The sequence below is a fragment of the Podarcis liolepis genome (assembly GCF_965112155.1).
Source record: "Podarcis liolepis genome assembly, chromosome: 6".
Taxonomy (NCBI): domain Eukaryota; kingdom Metazoa; phylum Chordata; class Lepidosauria; order Squamata; family Lacertidae; genus Podarcis; species Podarcis liolepis.
This window is the reverse complement of record NC_139559.1, coordinates 28,093,198-28,111,932: the sequence shown is the minus strand read 5'-3', so window position 1 is coordinate 28,111,932 and position 18,735 is coordinate 28,093,198. Positions and strand designations below refer to the sequence as shown.

Below are 18,735 nucleotides of genomic sequence, written 5' to 3'. Positions count from 1 at the left end.
GGTTACTTTTAATGCGTGTTTGTGGGAGGTGATCCTGGAAAGTGCTGCGCCCGTTAACAACTTCCCCCAACTAAAGCCTATGTTGCTGTTCATATTTAAGTCATATTCCAAGCTTTATCTAACAAAAGTAAATCAGGGTTCCCACATGAACAGTGTCATCAACAGGAGGGAAAAGCCAGACAGAAACAGACCTGAATAAGCAAAGGAAGGGAGAGAGGAAGGAAGAAATGAGAGAGGGAGGAGGAGAAAGAGAGAAGAAACACGGGATGGAAAAATAGGGAAGGGGCTCTCAGGCGGTGGGAAAAAGAGCAAGAGGAGGGGGGAGGCGGAACAGGGTGTCGTGAAAGCCAGGATCTGATCCCTTGAGTGGAAGGGATGATGCAGGGCATGAGGGGGAGGGGAAAGGAACAGGATCCTGGCACAGACCTCCAATATCCAAAAAGCCAACATCTTCCACATGGAGGGCTGGATCTCCTTCTGCACACACCGGAAATAGACCTGGGGGCTATAGCGCTCTTCCTGACTCAGGAGGTTCTGTAGGACCCAGTGGTCCCTTAGCAGCTGCAGATCCCGCTTGGCCCAGATCACCCCCTCCACGCACAGCAGTTCCATGTGTCCAGATCCGGGGATGGGAAGAATGTAGGAGCAGAGTGCTGGTGGGGGTATCTGGCTGCTGCAAGGCGGGGAGCTTGGAGGGAGGGAGGGAGGGGAGGGCTCTCTTGCACTCGCAGCCCAGGAGCAGGCTGGATCACCCAGTGGCAGCACCGAGCCCAGCAAAGCAGCCTCCCCTCCCCCTGGCTAGGCTCCTCCAGGTTCCTGGCTGCACAGAGGCAAATGAATGTGCGATGGTGAGAGCTGCAGAGAGGCAGAGCCAGGCCCCATATCCTCAGGAAGGTGGAAGGAGGAGGTCTGGTCTGCTAGGCTGATTGATGCCTCCCTCCAGGCCACACGAGGCAGCTGCCACCATAGGGGAGGATAGACCTCCTTGCCACTCCACCCTTGTAAACTTTCTTTTCCCCCACCAGAATGTTCTTTGCAGGCTTTCTGAGCAGGGAGGGAGGAAGGCAGAGTACAGGGCTCTCCGTCTGCCCCCCCCCCCCATTTACCTGCCACCACACTTCGTCCCCAGCTGATGCTGACTTGGCCCAGGCATTGCATGGCTGCTTCTGCTCCTTGCAGCTTTGCCCCAGTACTCCAGGAAGCCAAGAGTGGCTGGGATGGGGCCTCCACTGACACCACGGCAGGAGAGGGGGGAGGAGGAGGAGGAGGAAGTGCCTGGTGTCGGCTGGAGTTGCAACTTGGAGGGGCACTGGTCTGCTCTCCTCCATGGCCAAGGGATGCTGAGCATGTGCGGGTCCAGCTGAGCATGCTCAGTAAGCGGCACCGAAGTCGCCTGCCCACTTCATTGCCCTTCCTCGGACTTTGAGGGAGGGAGTCAGCAGCGGGTTCTGCAACTGGCAGGCGGGCCGGATCCAGAACCTTGGCGGGCCGGATGCAGCCCTCGGACCGTAGTTTGAGGACCCCTGTTAGAATTTCATTTCTTCTTACCTTCTGCCTTGGTCACTCCACACCTGGGCACCACAATTTAAGAAGGATATTGATAAGCTGAAATGTGTGCACAGGAGGGTGACTAAGATGATCAAGGGTTGGGAAACCAAGCTTTAGGAGGAATGATTTTGATCCAGAAGGCTCTTATATTCTTAAGTACTTAATGAATATAATTCAGTACAATTAAACCGAATTCTCTCCCACAAGATGTAGGGATGGCCACCAACATGTGATAGCTTCAAAAAAGGAGTTACACAGATTCATGGAGGATAAAGCTATCAAGTATCAGAGATGGTTTACCTCTAAACACCACTTGCTGGAGAGTTGGACATTCTGAGAATTCAGGAATAGATGGGCCTTTGGTTATGTTCCTGGTGACCATGCTAGCATCCTCTTGGAAGTTCGTTCTCTCTCTGTCCTTTCCCAAGTTTGTGACATACATTCTAGCTGAGCTTCTATTATCTCATCATGTCTTTAAATAACCTCCAAGCATCTTGAAGAGATTTTACCCTCTTGACTCTTCCTTTCATCTAATCTCCTTTACCTAATCTCCTCAATTTCGAGAATCATTTGAAATTAACTGTTTCTGTGTTGCTAGGCAGCATTCCATTTACATATCTGGTGACTCTGATAGATGTGGTCAATATTCCCCACCAAGTCAACAACACTTACACCTCTCAACAGTTCCCAGGCTGGATTAAGGATTAAGTCCAGGGTTGCCTCACCTCTAGTTGGATCTTTGCACAACTGTTCCAAGGTACAGTCATTTACTATGTCATGTATTTTTTTCCTGTTTGCTGCAATCCGAACATGCACTCAGTCAAAGTGAAGGTAACTGAAGTACCCAGTATTCATAAACTACATTTATGGGCATTGTGAAATATAGAAAGATTGTAACTAAGAGGTCCCATTGTCCGAAGTTTACCCTGAATTAGACCATCTAAGAGAGAGGTATGGAAGCTGTGGTTCTCTAGATATTGCTGGACTACAACTCCCATCATCCCTGACCATTTGCTTTGCTGGCTGAAATTGATGGGAGTCTAACAACGATTATAGGACCACAGTTCCCCATGCTTGCTCTACGACCTGGATGCAGAAAAAGGGGATTAAGCCAACAGCGGTCAACTGGGAGGGGGGAGTGTATGTCTATGTACCCAAAGAAGGCTGACTCATCACAACAAGACAGATTAAATATCCAAAGCAAGTACGGTAATAAGGCATTGCTTTCTCAGAAAAAAAGGAGGAGGATGGCCTTTCAGCATCTCTTAGCAACAGGAACAATAAAATGGAGCAGTCAAAATATGAGGTGTCAGCGGGATCTGTCACGCACACAGCATGTGCAGGTTAGCCCCCACCAAACCAACTGAAGGGGCAGAGCTATGATGACAAAAGGGGAAGATTGAGAATGCCAAGTGTTCTGTTGTTTCATCACCTTATGGGATGCAGTGACCTTTGCATTACATAAAGGTGTGGGATGGTGCTCAGAAAAGGGCAGGAAATGGAACACATTTCCAACTAAGGAAGTTCTCATATAAGAGGCTTAAATCATGAATGTAAACCCAACTTGGCAAAAACAGAATTCAGATTCTGATCCACATTCCCTCACACGTTATCAGCATACTGTTATGAATTTGTGGGTGCCAGACACCTATAATCCTAGCAAGTGTGAAAAGCTAATTAAGCTAGCTTCTTGACAAGGTTGACAGGCCATTAAAAGAACAAAGAAAAGGTGATGGGACACTACGAGAACCAAGGAAAAGGGGCTCTGTGCCAGATGACAAATGAGTGGGACCCATCTTCCAGCTCTCAAAAAGTTAGATGGACAAAGCCTGAGTTTGAGGGCAGAGTTTGCTGTGATGTGACCTACAGTGGCCTTATGCCTGCTATTATCATGGACTTTCTTCCCACAAGGTAGCCTTCTTTCCATACTCTCCTACCATGCATCCAACCAGGTTGCAGAGCCAAAACCAGTGTCTCAGGGTAGTGCTGGTGACCACTGAAGTGTCAACCCCAAGGGGATTTCCACTGCAGGGATACTCCCACCAAACCAACCACCGCCTCTGTAGTCTTAACAGAGCTCATTATGAGAGTTCTCACCAAACATTCTCACCTGGATACAGAAGATTTCTCCTCCAGCAACACGTTTTCTTAGCCATTACACTATAGTAGCTCAGACTTTTGCAGTTGCAGTTGCCCCCGTCCCCCATCATCTCTTCTTCCTTTTACTATTCCATATTTATTAAATGCCACTAAGAGTGCACATGGGGCTATAAAGAGCACAGAAGTAATAATGCCCATGTCTTCAAGGCTTAGAATCCAAATAAAACAGAGATGACAAACCTGAAGGAGAGGTAGTTAAGCATGATAAACAAGATTTAAGAATAGAGCAGCCTTTTCTTTCTATTACAATTGCATTAAAAAAACCTATCCCCCACACCCTTAAGTAAAGTAGTCTTGTAGCCTAGAATCAATCTGCTTCTCTTCTGGTCCCTTGGTGTTCCTGCTAGCCCTCAAGGAAGAGGAGCCCCTTCCTTTGTCACCAGCACTGAAACCAAACAGGCTGATAGTGGAACAACAGATTGCTCCATCCCTTCACCAATCTCTCCCCCCCCCCAGCCTGCTAAGACTCTAGCAGTCTGCATTTCCATGTTGATGTTGACTATTAGTAGATAAATAGGTACCGCTCCAGTGGGAAGGTAAACGGCGTATCTGTGCGCTGCTCTGGTTCACCAGAAGCAGCTTAGTCATGCTGGCCACATGACACATGACCCGGAAGCTGTCTGGCTCCCTTGGCCTATAGAGCGAGATGAACGCCGCAACCCCAGAGTTGTCCGCGACTGGCCCTAATGGTCAGGAGTCCCTTTACCTTTACCCTGCAGGCTAGCAAGTTGTGTGAGCTTATTTGCAAGCCCGTATGAAAGGATTCCTAATTTTCTCTTATTCCTGGGCACTGTATTTAAACTCTGATCTGGCCAGGTCCCCAAATAAGGTAGAGGGACATCATTGCTGCATCAATGCATCGTGGCTGCATTGAAAGACAAGTCTCTCAGGCATTTCACATGCTCAAAATGGTTTGAGACTCCTTTATTGCAGTTCACCCTCCACACACACACACTTGGACTCATCTCCACTGTATCCTTCAAATTCCCCAAACAGTCCTTCTGGAAGATCCTTCAGCCTACTGTCTTCTGACTTCTTTTCATGAAAGCATTTGTGGGGGAATAATTGGAGAGAGGTGTTGCAAAGGAAAATAAGTGGTGGGTGGGGCAAGGGTTAGGCTCACACATTTGCCCACACTTGCTGCAAAGCAAAGACAGGGTCGGAAATCTGTCAAACACAAAGTTCCAGCCTAAGTCTCATTTGGTTTGGTTCACTGCCAAACACGTAATTCCAGCCTAAGTCTCATTTCTGGTGCCAGCTTGGTCAAAATATTAATTGGATGAAGCAACTCATTAGCAAGGAAATGTAGCTTCCAAATCTTATGGTTAAAAACAAGAAGCCAAAAGCAACAACAACACATTGCCATTAAAATCTCTTCTCCTATGATATACTTATAGCCTATTTCCGTAATAGCTTGGCAAGGGAATAACATTATGGAGGCTATAAATATCTCCCAGGGTGCTGCTTTGTTTCTTGCTAATGCTGCTCTGCTGGACAATAAATCCAGGAAGGGTGATGCCTGCTAGTGTAGCAGGTTGGTCCAACAACAACCACTGCCACAAGTGCAGCTGAGTCTATATCTATCAATGGAGCATATAAGGGATGGAACCTGGGAAATTTGAATGGTCAGTCATCATGATGGCTGATTCTAAGAACTGGCAGAACCATGTTGGGAGGAGACATTAAGTCAACCAACCACACCTTTTCAACTCTGCTGAGACAGAAAACAACAACAACTAGCCCTTAGGTAGACAACATGGTACATCCCTCCACAGATGTTGCTGGACTACAACTCCCATCATCCTCAGACATCATGGCCAATAGTCAGGGATGATGGAAATCATTGCCCAACAACTTCTGGAAAGCACCTCATTGGCTACCCCTGAATTAACAAGAAGAGCATTTATTTCTGAAAAACATTTAAATATCATCTCTCACTGAAATGAGGTGCTGTACATGATACATAGATAGATTAGATAAATACAACACTCACACATACATATAATAAAGCACAGCTGCAATCAGATAACTGACTAAAATTTTTTTTAGAAAGGTGGCAGAAAGCCAACAAGGATGATACCTAACTAAGTTTTGGTTCCATAAAAAAGGCGCCACAACCAAAAATGCTCACCCCTAGTGACTGCCAGTTGAACTTTTATTACCTGTGGCACCACCAGGAGGGTCTCACTAGATGACTGTAGTGGAAAAAAACAAAAATGATCCTACAAAAATCAGAACAGACTGGACATTTCAGCCAGGCTGGTCAAAACAGCAGCACTTAAGTAGCCACTGAGATGAGTGGTTTTATGCTCAAAATGCCTGGGAGATTTGTTGCAGCAAGTTCAAAGGGTTGCCAAGTCCCGTTTTTGGCTTTGATGTTACTAAGGCCTACACTATTTTGGAAAGTTCTTGCAGACAGCTACTTGAGGCCACAATGACACCCGCATCATGCCCCTGGATCAAGTCAAAGTTTTCCTTCTGCTAGTCCTTTCCATTTGCTCAAAACAATTAGCTATTCTCCATATATACGGAGGGTGCTTGTGAGAGTCCAGCACTGCAGAATTCCAGTTTTCTCATTGTTTTCACCATGTTCTACCTCATCTCACTCTGAATCCATTAATGCGGTCTCTCTGTCTCTCCCTCTCTTTTTAAGGAAGGGTGAGACTTTTAAATCGATGTGGACCTACAGAATTTATATTACATCAATAATCTTATTTGGTATCCTGGACTTTTAGTTGTACGTTACAAGGTTCATGGACAAGCACTACTAAATTAAGCAACTGAAGTTATGACTTTACACCAACATTTTCCATTTGACAACTAGCTAGAGTTAGTAATCCTGAACCTTATTGCTGAGGTGTGGGGTGGACAGGCCTTCTCATAAGGTGATATAATTATGAATCATTATATTTATGATTAGCTTTCAATTGTACTCAGATCAAAGACATCCAAGTTCCACACATACTACTGAAAAAAGTAAAGAGATTAGCACTGATGCTGCTCTGTTATTTTGTCTAGTTGCTCAGGTTGGTAATGCCATACAACAACTGTTCTGTACACTTTGTCCTTCTCAATACAGACTACAGAGGTATAGAATTCATACACATCCTTCTGTTCACCATACCCCAGAGGGGTGTAATTCATTGCTTTCATTCCGCTCAACATAAATGTCAAGGCAACATTATCACATTTGGGAATATAAACGTAATTGCTTTGAACTCCTGGGCTATAGCTTCGTCACCGGAAGAGGAGTACAGATATGACCTGGTTACTAATCCAGTATGCCAGAGATTTGCCCTGGTGCTGGAAGTTGATCGCAACTAGATCCTTAATTATTTCAAACATAGAGGGTATTGGAAGAAAGAGGTTATAAGGCAGATAAGAGATTCTTTCCATAAATATTGTTTCATCAACATGTCTCTGAGCTAAGAATATGAAATTGCACAATATGCATAACTAGAGTTGCTTCCAATATTATTCAATATTTGCAACACGGTGATAGGAGATAAAGCATAAGACAGTATTTGTTGCAGTATTAATAGATGCTAAGCAAGTCTTGAACTGGTCAATACAGACCAGTCATGGTTCAGTGGTAGAGCATCTGTGTTGCATGCAGAAGGTCCTAGGTTCCATCCCTGGCATCTCCAGGTAGGGCTGGGAGAGACCTCTCTGAAATCCTAGAGAGCAGCTGAAATCCTAGAGACCAGTTAGTGAAAGCAACCCTTTGCTAGAAGGACCAATGGTCTGAGTCATGCTCCAGTATCTGAATGAGAGTTCCAGTCCTCCTTTCTTTGTTTTTGCCCTGGAGCTTCCACCATGAAAACCCTCTCTTTACTGCTGAATCAGAGCTGGAGCATCACACAGGACTTGGCCTCGGTGGGGGAAGCTTCTCCTCCTCCTTGACTGTTCTCCAGCAGCCACTATGAGCTGCCCAAGGAAGGAGGCTGGTAGCAGCAGCCATGGAGAGGCAACAAGATGCTCTCTCATAGCTGCCACTACTGCCGCCGTCGCCACCATCACTTGGTGTAAGTGCTGGCTCATCCTTCTCCCTGAGCTCAGCAGCGGCAGCACTGGTGGGAGAAATACAGAAATTCTGGGATCAAATCAGAAGCCAGGATGGGTTTTGTAATTCCAGGACTGTTCCTGGAAAACAGGGATACTGGGAAGGTCTGCGTCATGTAAGTCATTCTGAGTTCCTCAGAAGATGCACACACAATAATGCTAATTGTTCAGGTCCAGGGGTCAGCAAACTTTTTCAGCAGGGGGCCAGTCCACTTTTCCTCAGACCTTGGGGGGGGGACTATATTTTTTGGGGGGTGAACAAATTCCTATGCCCCACAAATAACCCAGAGATGCATTTTTAATAAAAGCACAAATTCTACTCATGTAAAAAGACGCTGATTCCTGGACCGTCTGCGAGTCAGATTTAGAAGGCGATTGGGCCGGATCCGGGCCCTAGGCCTTAGTTTGCCTACCCATGTTTAAGTCTTTTTGCAAAAATGAATGAGCTACTAAACTTAACCCAACTTTCCCCAAGCTGAGAGGAACTTGCCTAAGTAAGAAACATAACTTTAGGTCTACTCTGAGCTCTTCCTCTATAAGGTTTGGAACTTGGGCTCTCTAATTGTTTTCTTTGATGCACTGTGCAAACCTAGACATGACATTCATGAGACTTTGCACATATTCTTTCAGTTCCAGCAAGAAGAGATGTTATCTGTGGAGGCATCCAGCTGAGTTAAAAAATAAAACTCTGAAACAGCATTTACGAAGCATAAAATGCAAATAACACGCTGCAAAATGACAACATTTAGTTGCAGGAGGGACTGACTTCCTAGAAACAACCAGCCAAATGCGAACTTTATATTAATGGGCCATTGCAAAATTGGCATTTAAGTAAAAAGCCAGGCTCATAGGTGTTGGTAGTATCAGAGGATGAAATGGTAAAATTGAACACTATGGGAGTATTAGGTTGCAACTAGGAATGCTGTTGACTTCTGATAAAAAGGGAAACAGGAGTGTAAATTGCTGATGTTTGCTTATTTCATGTCTAGAACTGTTTTCAGTTCACAAATATGTAATTGTTGACATTTTTCCCCAATTGCATTGGAAATTGTTTCCAGTCATTGGAAAGTGTTTCCTTTACATTGAAATGAATGTAGCCAGTGTGGTGTAGCGGTTAGAGTACTGGACTAGGACCTGGGAGACAAAGGATTGAATCCCCACACAGTCACGAAGTTTGCTGGGTGACTTTGGACCAGTCACTCACTCTCAGCCTAACCTACCTCACAGGGTTGCTGCGAGAATAAAATGGAGAGCAGGAGATGTATATATGCCACCTTGAATTCATTGGAGAGGTGGCATATAAATGAAATAAATAAAATGCCATGGAATAATGTAACAACACAATTAACTGTCTTTAATTACATAAAATTCCTACATACTGGACAGCTAGACAAATATTGTAGTTTTTGATGGAAGCCAAACTGCAGCAGAATGGAAACTGCGCTGCATGTGACAAATATGGGGTGGAATGAAGAAAGATGTCTTCTTACATCTCTAACTGCAACTATACTTAGCGTTATACAGATATCAGTGGGGTTTCTCTATAAGCAGACATAGGATCAGAATGTTAGGCTGTTTCCAGGCAGAAGATTTTGTTATCAGGCACATTGAATATGTGTATCTAACATATTCTACGTTATTTCTGAATGCCTTTAGTTGCTGCTGAACCATTCTATTTCATATTTTCTGTGCTTAGGTCCACCCCAGAACCCTGAGATAGAGCCATAGTTTAGTGGTAAAGCACACACTGTGAATGCATAAGGTTCCAGTATCAATCCCTTCCACTGCCCAGCAAGGGCATTATGACTGGCAAATGGAACCTGGCCAGTTTTGCCATAGCTTGATGATTATTGGTGTGTGGTAACATGGTGGTGGCACCAATGTTGTGGAATGTGCTCCCTGCTGAAATATGAGTCACACCATCACTATTGGCATTCTGCTGGCTCTTGAAGACTGATTCCTTCCACTTGAACTTGCACTTATGATCCAGTTGTTTTATTTGCTTTTAAAACTAGTTAATTGTTATGCTTTTTAATAAGCTTATTTTATTGCATATTTTAAATACGGATGCTTTTAATGTTTTGATGGCATTGCTTTATTGTGTGTTTTAATTATGCATGAGTTTTATAATTGAGTTTAAGCTTGCAAACAGAAGCCATTACGACATATAAGTGGAATATCAGTGTTTTTCAAAACTTGGACTACAACTCCCATAATCCCCGACCATTTGTCTGGCTAGCTAGGGATAATGGGCATTGTAGTCCAAAAACAGATGGAGACCCAAGTTTGATAAATACTGTTATATAAATCAATAATGATAATCTCTGGTATTTCCAGGTATGACTGTGAAAGACTCCTGTTGTGGAGACTTCCCTGAGTCCTTTTAGATCATCTTTTCCCAACATGCTGCCCTTCAGAAGTTTTAAACTACAAGTCTCATCAGCCCTAGTTCAAAACAGGGGGGCTCCAGGTTGGGGAAGCCTGGTATAGATGATACAGTGTAAGATGCACCAATGCTTTAACTTGTTGTAAGGCAACTTCCTACATTCTTAACCTTGCTTTTTAAAAACAACATTATCAGTGATTCTCTAGAAGACATTGGATTCTGTTCTAGAAAGTAAGATTCCTCACTTTGACTTTCAGTGAACAAAGGTCCCTTTTCCACAAGTCTGTCATAAGTCCAGAATTAAATGCATGCTATAGGGAACATTGTGTCCCTCCAACACCTTGGTATTTTTATCTAGGGAAAGTGGATGGAATGGCCTTTGCTGACTACAACTACAGTGAAGAATTTACTCAAAGCCAGCAAGAACAGAATCCATACAAGGTAGATAAAAGGCAGCACTTTGAATTGGATCCAAAAAGTAAATGTGAGCACAATTTTAAGAGAACTATTGTGATATATTACCTGCAATAAAGGACTTCTGAGTTAAGTTCACATAGATACCAAGGATGACCTGCTTTCCACTGGTTCCTTACTGGATTAGTAAAGTGCTCCAGCAATTCCACCTCAATATCATTTCATGCATGTTGAGACAGCAAAACAACACACGTGCACACACACTGAACTTTGGCTATTTGTCCTTGAGAAAAACAAGCTAAAAATCAGTGCTCAGTAGATGCCTGATTGCAGGCAATTTACAGAGTACATAGAGTGCTTACTTCTAAACCTGCCGCACAATCGTCTTTGACTGAAAAATAAAGCAATTTTATTGTTCTTGGTATCTGGAAGAATATGCCAAGATATAAGAAGAATTAACTTTTGCTAACATCCATCAGAATGATCAGACTAGGGTTTTGTTTGGACAGTCCTTAAAAGGGAAAACGATCACTGCTGCTGCTTATTGGGCTAAACATTTTTCAAACAGCAAGGCTACTCTGATTTTATGAATCACTACGCCAACTGATAATAAGGATTTGGGATGGATCATAATGGCGGCTGCATGCCCAGAGCAATGGAATGAATCCAAAGCATCATAAGCTGAGGGAGAGCAGCTGCTAGCACTGTCCCATAAAATGCTTGCACAGATGCTAAGTGGAATGTCCTGTTCTGGTCTTGCAGAAGCCAAAGGACAAGGCGGCAAGGCAGGTTGGTTGTTGCAGCACCATGGAGAGTTCCCAGTTGAAAGTGATCTAAGGCTTCTAAAGCCTCAGTTTCCTGCCCACCTCCGCAAGGCTCTACCAGGTTCTGGAGAACTCGATTTTCTATGGGTCAACCCCTGAAGTCAGGCACTTCTCCTGAGACCTGTGGCCTCCCTGAGATTTGTGGCCTCCCACCTGGTGCACTTCTACGGTTGGACTGATGAGGTTATGGAATGACTTGTGGAGCAAGGCTGCCCATTGCTAAGGCTACATCCTCAAAACGTTGTGTACATACACAGTGAAGAGCCCATTACTGGAACAGCCATTCTCACCATATGTGACACGGCGATAATGCACAAATCAACCGTAAGGCACAAAGTGAGTTGAAGAGGTTATGTAATAGAGAGATAGAAATGAGACACCCACATTCCATTTCAGAAGAACAGCGAGCAGACACATACCTCAACCCTCCTGCCTAAAACCACACACAACTGTTACTCAGAAGCTCCAATAGCTGGCCATCACATTGGTACTACAAGTAAAGTGAATGTGTTACAAACAGTTAACTGGACCCAGATACCAGATGAGCAGGCAAGAGGTACAGATCTATTTGCTTTTTAAGAAAATTGTGACCTTTTTGCCCTGTGCTGATTGCCCTGTGCTATCTATTATGAGATTTTAAAAATATTTTAATTATTTGTGTAAGGGTGGTACCTAACTAAACAGTGAGATGAGCAGAATGACTTTGAGCTGCATAGTGTAAGTTCCTCCTCTCCTCTCCCAAATCCTGTAACCCCACTGCAAGTCCTCTAAATCTGCTCCAGGGTTTCCCCCAAGCCTGGAGAGCAGATATAGGGCAATGTATGGAGTGTGGAAAGGGCAGGGGAGTTACGTTACACAGATAAAAAAAATGCTGCACTGTCTTAACTGCCGGATAACACCCAAAACATTTTTAAATATATCAAGGGAGCTTACATAGAAGACCCTGGTGTCTTCCATTAAGACTCAACATACCCAGCAAGGTCACTGCATTACATGCTTTCAGACTGTGGTCTGGAATGTGCTGCTTTTAAAAAATGAACATATTATTCCCTCTAATAGCAAACTCCAGTGGTAAGTGGCAACTTTTTGTTGCAAGTCTCCCTTGTGCTATTTAAACCTGCATCCATTTAACCTTGCATCCAAGGGCCTTGAGACATCTTTCCCTCCTCTGCACTGAAATCTTTTGTGTGTCTCACATCCTATAGCCAAAATCCTAAATGGAATCCCTGCCTTCCTCTATGCTTTTTAAACACCATGTGCCTAAGATTTTAAGGAAGATCTGAAATAGTTTTCTACCCAATGGCAGCAGACACGCAATGAGACAGGATGAGATGGACCAGGCCAACTTGCCTCAAGTAAGATGCCACTTTAGTTACGTCTATGTCAACACCAAGTATCCTACCATAGCTAGAGTACATTTGTAATACTGGGGCTTGAGCCTGGACAGAGAAGGTAAAATAATTAAATAATATGGGTTACTTTAGCCTGGGGCGCGGGTGGCGCTGTGGGTTAAACCACAGAGCCTAGGACTTGCTGATCAGAAGGTTGGCGGTTTGAATCCCCACGATGGGGTGAGTTCCCGTTGCTCGGTCCCTGCTCCTGCCAACCTAGCAGTTTGAAAGCACCTCAAAGTGCAAGTAGATAAATAGGTACTGCACCAGCGGGAAGGTAAACGGCGTTTCTGTGTGCTGCTCTGGTTCACCAGAAGCGGTTTAGTCATGTTAGCCACATAACCTGGAAGCTGTACGCCGGCTCCCTCGGCCAATAAAACCAGATGAGCACCGCAACCCCAGAGTCGGTCACAACTGGACCTAATGGTCAGGGGTCTCTTTACCTTTACTTTAGTCTACATTTTGCAGTAGATATCTTGGATTAAAGCTAAATAATTTCTTGTCCAACCCGTAATTGTCTAATGACTGGGAGATTTCTCATCATTAGTATTTCAAAAAAGCAAAAAGCAACTGTTGAGTCATCATGCGCTCCTCTTACCTGGAAAAGGTTTATAAGAGGAGAAGGCAAGCAAAACTTAATATATACAGTTACAGATAGGTAGCCGTGTTGGTCTGCCATAGTCAAAACAAAAAAATTCCTTCTAGTAGCACCTTAAAGACCAACTAAATATGCAGTCATTGAATATTTTCATTTTTAAGAACATGAACCCCGATGTAAACAAACCTGAAATAAAATTCAATCAGAACCCATTCAAGAGCAGCCTCAAGTGTTATGATTTGTCACTGAAGAAGACCAAACAGTCAAAACACATTTGGCAGTCTGAATTGTAATCTGCTTAAGCTGTGGCTGGCTAGTTAAATCATTCTCCGGCTTATAACAAGTATATGTATTTTATTAGTGTGTTGGAAAATTTCATATGTTTTGTATACTGCACTTTTATATGTTTTATGTATGATAAACCAATTGAGTAAAATTTGCTGGATTTTTATGGTTCCTGGTTATTTTTTGTGTGTCTTAGATTTGAGCTTGATCCATCAGCCAAATGCTTTTGATATGCAGGTTCTGTTTTTGCTCCTTCCCTCTGTACAGCTTGCCAAACACTCCCTATTTTGGAAATGTGCCTCTTATTTTAAACAGGTTTCACCCCTTTATTTTTAGATCATTACAAGGCCATAGAAGGAAAAAAGAACAGACAGCAAAGTGCCACAGCATCCCTCATTTCTGAAATGCCGTTCTGGCACCCTGACCCCTGCAGAGGCACACAAGGCTCGCAACACAAGGCACTCTGCGCAAGAAACGAGTTTCGCTTAAAACTCCTCTGCCAATTTGTTCATTTTAAAGGCTACATTTCAGAGACATGAAGGGCTTGGTATGTTCCGCACAAAATGTACCCGTGGAGTTAGAGGACAAATGATCTATCTTTTGTATACCTGCATAAATCCCCTGAAGTTAATGGAACGTTGCTAATTTACAGCAGCTGGTTCCAGATGTGGAAAAGATCTCATGCTTCACACAGTCTGGATCATTATCAAGGAGACCAACACAGGAGGCACTCTGTTCCCAAACTGCCAACCATTATCATTTGAAGTATCTCTTTCTCTCTCTCTCTCTCTCTCTCTCTCACACACACACACACACACACACAGAGGGTGCCATACATTTTGCTTTATCGGTTTTCAAAGGGATCTGCAAATACATGCAGTTCATCCCCCTAGGATCGTGTGAAGGGTGGTATATAAAACTCCCCCCAAAAACAGAATATATAAATACTTGGTAAGGGATGGTGCGGGGGCGGGGGGGGGGAGAGAGAGAGAGAGAGAGAGAGAGCCTGCCTTCTGAACTATCACAATCTCATTCCTACATTTTCTCTGTAGTGCCTGGCAAAGTACCGGTGATAAGTAAATAATCGAAAGTGGCAACTGGAGTAAAGATAAACCTATTGCCCTCACTTGTATGTATGCATATTGAGATTTGCATTATGATACTATATGCTAACTATATATTTTTTTTAAAAAATCAATTGAAGGATTTTTGTTTGGGGCTGGGTGAGTTTTGATTATTAATCCCAGGGGTGGTGGAGGAGAATTCACCCAATGAACTGCAGGACCTAATTATATGTGGAACATGAAATCAGACATGGGAAGTGAATCATATGTGGGTGGGGTAAATTAGGTGCTCTATTGTAGCACACTTCGGACCCATGTTACTCATGTGCAGGCCTACTGGTAATTGGGATATGATATTACTATTTGACTATAAGAGGAAGAGTTGTAGCTCAATGGTAGAACATCTGCTTTACATGCAGAAGGTCCAGGGTTCAATCCCTGCTGTATCCAGGTGGGGCTAGGAGAAACTCTGACCTGAAACCCTGGAAAGCTGCTAAAAATCAACATAGATCATAGTGAACTAGATGGACCAACTGTCTGACACATTTTTTAAAAATAAAACAAATTAAATAAATAAATTTTATTAATATTATGTTGTGACAATATGTAGCAAAAACAATTATACATCAAATAACCTGGCTTCTCATACAAAAAAGGAGAAAACAAATGAAATAAAAGAGAGAAAAGGAAATGACATTTGAAGAGGGAAGAAAGGCAACATAACAACTTCCCTACAATAATACCAATAAAATTGAAAGGAAAAATATTGTCATTTATTTTGTCATTCCAGAAATGTAAAAACAAGGCCAACCTCTCTATAAATTTATTTCCTTGATTATTTAGCACGTATGTGTTTCCGTCATGTGTAAGTTTTATCATTAAGATAGTTTGCCAAGTTTTCCTTAATCAGTTATTATACTGGGATCATTATTTTTGTGCAACACACTGGTCTGACACAATTCAAGGCAGCTTCCTATGATTCCCCAACTGAGGGAGATCCTAGGGGGATCATATTACTTTGACGGTCAAGCTCAAACTCATTTCTGGACCAAAATGCTAGTATGGTACAGTGGACAGAGTGTGGGATTTAGATGTTGCAAGCCAAGTTCAAATCCCCAATCAGCTCTGAATCTCACTGGGTCACCACGAACAACTCAGTCAGCCTAACCTAAGCCCCAGGGTTGTTGTAAAATGCTACTGAGTGCTGGGAAAGGAGTTTGTAACGAAATAATGAAAAAGCCATTGTTGCAAGGCAGTGAATGGGGGCTCCTTCCTTCACCATGTGCCAAATCCAGGCCACATACTTCATTCAGGCCACATGTTTACAATAGTTGTATGAACTGACTCAGTGTAACCTTGGATAAATTGCTTCTCTGTTCTCCCCCGTGCATCTTTTGCCCCCCATGGAGGACATGAGAAGGGAACCTGTGGCCTTCCAGATGTTGAAGAACTTCAACTCCCATCATCCTTGGCCATTAGTCAACTTTGCTGTGGCTGATGGGAGTTGTAGTTCAGCAGCATCTGGAGGACCCTGCTCTAGAATGAAGAAATAGAGGCACCATTTTAAATACACATTTCCCACAACTTTGCAATGTTTCCATGTTGGTAGAGTTTGGCTTTTTTGTCAAGGTATGATCTCTGTTCACCAGCAAAGGGATCACCTGCCTTTTCTTACAGAGATACCACAAGAAAAGAAAAGAGACAACAAAGAACAGGAACCGTAGATCTATGTGGACCAAGATGCTAAGAGATTATCCAACATAGATTTATACTCACATCTACCCACATCTACAAGACACTCTGTGTCTCTCAGTCATCAGAATACTTTCGATCTCTTTTTGATGAGATTAGCACTTTACCCCACAGCACCCCCTGCTGATCTCCTAGTGCCCCAGCATGCATTCCCTGTTGCTGCAAATTCTCAGAGAAAATCCAATGGAAGCTCTAACCGGAAACGTAATCCAAAAAAATAAAAGGGGGAAAATAGATGAGTGGTATAATGCTGTCCCTGTTAGTTGCTTCAGCATGCAAACTGGGACTCTGCAGGCAACAAGTACCATGATCACACATTTTGCAGTACGGAGAGAAGGCTGCAATCTGTACTGAAACATGAGCCCCGTAATATGGGAGAAAAACAGAGAGATCCGGAAAATGGAATGTCAACAGAGAAACTCCACAGTTAATTGCCTCAAATCTGACCTGGACCCCCTCTCTGTTAACCCTTGAAGGAAGCTCCTTCCCTTAGTGAATTTACACTTCTGCCCTGCTCTGCCTTTCCAGCCCCACACTTGCCTTCCATACCACCTCCTGAAGCCCCACTTAAGGCTGCATGATTGGCATGTGCTTCCAAGGTCACAGCTAGAATGGAAGCACAAGGATGTACCCGCCCCCTCCGATCTTTCCCAATTTCTTATCAATGTCTACTTTTACCAGCAGAACACCTGAAGTGGGAGTTAGTAAAACAGTAGCGTTTCCTTCCTCCTTTTGGAAAGCAGCCCTCCCTTCCCCACCTTCCCACCTGCATGCTAAATTTAAAGGAAACATTTGTGAAACGTATTGATGAGAACCGCCATCTACCATTATTCCACAGCCCGGCTTTATACCCTCCCACTCCACACTGCTACAAGGTGTGGAACTGCCGCCGGCTGACAAAGGTCTGCTCGACACAGGTGGCACACTCCCCCACTGCAACTCCCGTGTGTGCACACAAAAACGCGCACGCATAGAACATGCAGCATTGCTCATCACATTTCAGCACACGAGTAAGCCACCACATGCTCAGCTAGTCATCATGTAGACACACAGACATAGACATGCATCCAGGAATATTACATGTCACAGATGTCAAGTGCCACCATCATGTTTGCAGGCACACACACCCCTCAATGTTTGTTTTTAGACACATAACACAGATATATGCTCAATAGTTTATGCAAAACACTAATATACAGTGCTTAAGAGCATAGCGTCTTCCTGGAGTGTGCTTCAGGAAGACTGCAGAGTACAACCAAGGAAATCGGAACAAGGCTTCAAACATGAGTCTCAGCCATGTGAGTTGGCAAATATCCTAAGTTTTCTCCAGCTACGCAGCACATCTCCTCCCAACCCCCAGAGACAAATGCTTCTACATTCAGGCAGGTAATTGACCTGGCTTTTTATTCATTTTTCTGTCTATAAATGGTTAGTTTAAAGTGATTTCACCCTTAGCCTTTGTTCCTCGTTCTCATGTTTGGTTGGATTTCACATCATTGTTAACCACCTTGGACACCTTCACGGCAATGCAGGATATAAATCTCTTCAACAAACCTATAAATCCATCATTAGGTCTCCTCCAAAAGGACTCTCTCTCACCCTATTCCTTATGATGTCAAAACACAGCTCGGGCTATTCAGACACTCTCTGCCACCTCCCAACAGCAGAATGAAACCAGTTGTCCTCAGCCATGCCTGCCTGTCTTTTTGGGATGTTACCGGGGGCTAACTTAGTGGGCCCAAATATGAACCACCCACCCACCTCACTGCTGCCCATCACCATGGTATCTGACTCCGTGACGCATAAAATCAATAGCAACACAGAACACTCGAATCCTGCTGCCAAGTACAATCACATTCAATGGCTCCCTTTTCCTCAGCACTATATGTAATCACTACAAAAACACACAGAGAGAGACACACTGTTGATGGCAATTAACATTCTCTTCCCCCAGCCCTCGTATCAGGAACCAGGTACCAGGTACCAAAAGCACGAGCAGGTACATTTCAAGGTCTTAAGAACTGTGGAGTAACCAAGAGAATTGCCAAGGCTGGCTGGGGCTCTGTATTGACAGAAGCAAAACAATTGCTGGCATTTGGGGGTGTTGCACAAAAGAGGTAAATAAGAGGGAAGACTATTCCTCCGCATACACACACACACAAACACAAAACACAAACATCCTATCCATCTCACTTGAAATAGCGAGTACAGCAAATAACAGTAGTGTCTCTCCATTTCACACTTCATTGTT

The 18,735-nt window shown here is 43.7% G+C and overlaps 3 protein-coding genes across 5 annotated transcripts in view; 1 reads left to right on the top strand and 2 right to left on the bottom strand.

Annotated features, from left to right (window-relative positions):
- The window catches only part of LOC310709079 (tigger transposable element-derived protein 1-like), an 877,074-nt gene that overhangs the window by 502,064 nt on the left and 356,275 nt on the right, over nt 1-18,735 (bottom strand). The window lies entirely within an intron of this gene.
- Nucleotides 1-18,735, top strand: part of TGIF2 (TGFB induced factor homeobox 2) — a 353,736-nt gene that overhangs the window by 320,604 nt on the left and 14,397 nt on the right. The window lies entirely within an intron of this gene.
- The window catches only part of DLGAP4 (DLG associated protein 4), a 317,667-nt gene that overhangs the window by 298,321 nt on the left and 611 nt on the right, over nt 1-18,735 (bottom strand). The gene's annotated exons all lie outside the window — the stretch shown is intronic.